Genomic DNA, 4057 nt, shown 5'->3' on the forward strand with positions numbered 1-4057 from the left:
GGTGGCGTGTCCCGCAGAGATGTGTGCTTTTCCTGCCGGGGACGCCCTGGGACTTGGTCGCTGTCCCGGATCAGGCAGCTGTGGCCAGTGCAAGGGCACTGTTCCAGGTGCTGGAGGACCAGGACGAACCCAGTGCTGCCCTGCGCTTGGGGGTTAGCACTGCCCGACGCTGTGCTCTGGACCCCAAGGGCGCATCTCCCAAAAGAGCGGCCAGTCGGCGCTCCTGGCCACAGCTCCCACGGTCCTGGGGCTGGCTCGTATTCCTTGCCTGGCACAAAGTAAAGGCTCAATGAGCTTGTGTTAATATTATTATTATCACTATTATTTACTTACTATTTATCTTTAAATTCACTCAGTATTTTAAAATGTAAATATCTCACATAATTTCATTCTAAAGAATAACATCGCAGGTCGGAGGTCATGTATATATTTGGGAGGAAGCTGTGGCCTGAGGTCAGGTTTGGGGTTTTTTTGGTTTGTTTGAGATATCATTCACTATTTTAAAGGGCACAATTCAGTGGTTTTTATTATCATTATTTTTTTTCTCTTTTGGCCGCGCTGCGCGGGGGGATCTTAGTTCCGCAGCCACGAATGCCCCCTGCATTGGAAGCACGGAGTCTTAACCCCTGGACTGCCAGAGAAGTCCCACTGGTTTTTAGTATATTCACAGAATTGTGCATCCGTTACCACGATCTAATTCCAGAACATTTTCTTCACCCCCAAAAGAAACCCTGTGCCCCTTTAGCAGTCATCTCCCATTTATATTTTTAACATAAAATAAACACATGTTATTGGAGCCACGTGCCCCTGCCCCCCACCCCTACGAGCATCGTTTGAATGACCTTGAACACCTCACGGCATACCTGTCCCCCTTCAGCTTTCTTGGGCATGGATTTCGGGAATCTTCCCCAGCCAGGCAGGAGGGGAGAGCAAGGTGGAGACATGTGGCTGGCCGGGAACACTAACCAGGGGGCGCTGGGTGCCAAGGTCTTGGCTCCAGGTGAGGGTCAGGAGGGTCCCAGGTAACCCAGGAGAAGGTGGGTCCCAGGGGCGGGATCCAGATGCGTGCCCACTCTCCTGTGCACAGAGGCACCTGCTTTGCACTGTCATTTGCTTAATGTCTATCTCCCTCCCACCTGGAGTCCATCTCTGCCCTGACCTCCACTGTGTCCCCAGTGCCCAGGCGAGCACCAGCCACAGGAAAGGCCAGATACCCCAAGATGGACCTCGTGACCTCAGCCCCTACGTACCGCACTCCTGCTGTGCGCTCAGCCCATTTTATATACATCAGCCCTGACACCGCACGCCCACACAAGGGGGATGGAACTGCTGTGTCCTCTCCTTTTAGGGATGAAGATACTGAGGCCCAGAGAGGTGGCAAGTAACCCAAGTCATAGGCGGGTGTGTGTGTGTGTGTGTGTGTGTGTACGCACATGAGTTGGGGTCGGGGAAGCCTGAGCCGGATTCACGTGCTGGAGTCCATCCAAGCTCTGAACCATACGCTGAACTGAGTGAATGAAAGCAGGGCAGGATAGGGGTCAGGGGAGAGAAGCTTCCAGGTGGGGAGTCCCTTCCCTGTCCCCTACACCCAGGTGGGTGTATAAAGATAGGGAGAATTTGGCCAGGTGGGGACCCTGTTCCTGCAGCACCACCCACCCCCTTGGAGCAGCACTGGTGCCTCTGCCACTCCCGGCATCTTAATTGAAATCTGTCGGCAGCCACCGGGTGTGGGAGAAGCATTTAAGCGGGGCCCTGATTAGCTCCTGACAGACAGGGAGCCCTGGTGAGAATATCAACTTGAGCCCAGCCGTCGACTGCCCTGAGCTGTTCCCTGCCTCTGCTTTTCCACACTCTCCTGTCACCTTCTCATCGTGTTTTGTCTTTTCCTATTGAGTTATGGGAGCTCTTTATATATTAAGGTTATTGATTCTTTGTCAGATACACATGATACATAGTTACTCCTGGTCATTTGTCTCTCAGCTTTTTTTTTTTTTTTTTGGTAACCTTATTGCTTATTTCCTAGAGGTTTTCAATTTTTATGTAGTCAATTCTGCTGGTCGTTTCCTTCATATCTTCTGAGTTTTAGGCCCTGCTTTCCCCTCCCAGTTTTATATCAATAAAAAATTTTAAAATAGGAGTATTTTTAAAATGCTTTTTCAGTGTTAGGTGGTAGCTTCAGGTCTTTAATCCATCTGGGAGCTCATTGGGGTGATGATGGGCATCTCAGTATTCTTCCACCAGGGTCTTCCTCCCCTGATCTGAACTCTGATAGATGATGGGGTTGGATCTTGGCTCACCCCCAGGGTTGTGAGCATCCTGGCAGATCAACAAGGGCTGGAGAAACCCAGAGAGTAAAGACGGAGGGAGGTAGAGGCAGGGAGGGAGGTGACCTTCAGGGGAAGAAAGGTAGAGGCGACGGGGACCAAATCCCAGAGGAACCTGGCCCTCCCTCAGGGCACCCTCATGGGCACCGGGACTGCGCATGGAGCCCTGATCCGCCCGGAGGAGTGGGGTACTAATGATGGGCACCAGCGACCACTCAGTGCTGGGGAAAGGAATCTTCCAGCATCCCCACTGGGCTGCTCTCCCTGTTGCCCTATTCCTGGACCAGATTATTTGTCCTGGGCAAGAACTGAATGAGATATTTTTAAAGTCTTGGAGTATGTCAATCAGCTTGTTAACAGTAGTTAATTCTAAATAATTGTTTACAAAAGGTGATGAGTTGGGAAGATACATTTTCACTTCATTTTTCACGTACTACTGGATTTTGTTCCTTTGTTTAAAGACCATGCGTTATTTTCATGATGATGATGTAAAGCAGTGTCCATTTTGAAAACATAAATAGAGTTCTAAAATCGGGGAAAAAATACCTTAAAAACAAAAGTACTGAATGCGAGCACACAGTCTGGGCAAGTCTGCTTGGGTTCAGATCCCAGATCTGCCACTTACCAGCTGTGTGACCTGGGCCAGTTCCTTAACCTCTCGGTGCCTCATTTTCCTCACCTATAAAACAGGGATAATAATAGCACCTGCTGGGGCTTCCCTGGTGGCGCAGTGGTTGAGAGTCCGCCTGCCGATGCAGGGGACACGGGTTCGTGCCCCGGTCCGGGAGGATCCCACGTGCCGCGGAGCGGCTGGGCCCGTGAGCCATGGCCGCTGAGCCTGCGCGTCCGGAGCCTGTGCTCTGCAACGGGAGAGGCCACAACAGTGAGAGGCCCGCGTACTGCAAAAAAATAAAAAATAAAAAAATAATAGCACCTGCCTCATTGGATCCTGACAGAAGCAGCAAACACCTGGATAATGTGTGCAATGGGCCAGGCACTGTTCTAAGAGCTGTACAGGGACACTTGAATTAAATTGGACTCGTTTTAATCCCACTGGCTTCATTAATCCACGTGCAGCACCCATAGCAGTGCCTATTAGCACTTGTAAGTGCTGTCCAGGTAGGGCGGCAGCTGTTGTCAGTGCTGCCTATAGTCTCGCCTTTACAGCATGGAAAGCCCTCTGGCCCTCCCTCCACGGGTGTGCAGCCTGGGGCCCAGAGAGGGACAGCAGCTTGCTGTGAGCCTCCAGCCCAGGGAGGAGCGAGAAAGGCAGGGAGACGAGGCCCTTTTGCTCCCGAGGCTGGGTGCTCGGTGAGGAACGCGGGTGGCTGCTCCGAGGTTCTGGCGGGTCTGCTGTCTGTACGGCTGTTGCTCTTTTCATGGCTCCTTCTCCTTTGCCCTGGACCTGGACCCTGGACCCTGGAGCAGAGGCTTTCCTCTGGGCTGGGTGGGGAGGGGGGGGGCCCCGTACAGCCCTCACACCCTAGGGGCGTGCACACACTGACCCGTGCAGGAAAGGAAAGGAAAGCAGGGCGGGGGCGGCGGGGGGAGCGGCTGATGAAATGTCACTCAATGCTGATAACTTGTAAGGCATTTAATTAAATGCCCTCTTAATCAAGAGGTAATCAAACCGGCAGGGAAGCACCTTGAGTGTGAGTGAGTGTGGGGAGGGGGAGGGGGAGGGCCTGGTGTGAGACCCCAAGGAGGGCGCAGGAGAACTGACGGGGGGAGGG

At 52.6% G+C, this 4057-nt stretch overlaps 1 protein-coding gene across 1 annotated transcript in view; it reads left to right on the forward strand.

Moving 5' to 3' along the window:
* The window catches only part of FIBCD1 (fibrinogen C domain containing 1), a 31244-nt gene that overhangs the window by 25313 nt on the left and 1874 nt on the right, over nt 1-4057 (forward strand). The gene's annotated exons all lie outside the window — the stretch shown is intronic.

The sequence above is a fragment of the Lipotes vexillifer genome, unplaced genomic scaffold, assembly GCF_000442215.2.
Source record: "Lipotes vexillifer unplaced genomic scaffold, Lipotes_vexillifer_v1.1 scaffold149, whole genome shotgun sequence".
Classification (NCBI taxonomy): domain Eukaryota; kingdom Metazoa; phylum Chordata; class Mammalia; order Artiodactyla; family Lipotidae; genus Lipotes; species Lipotes vexillifer.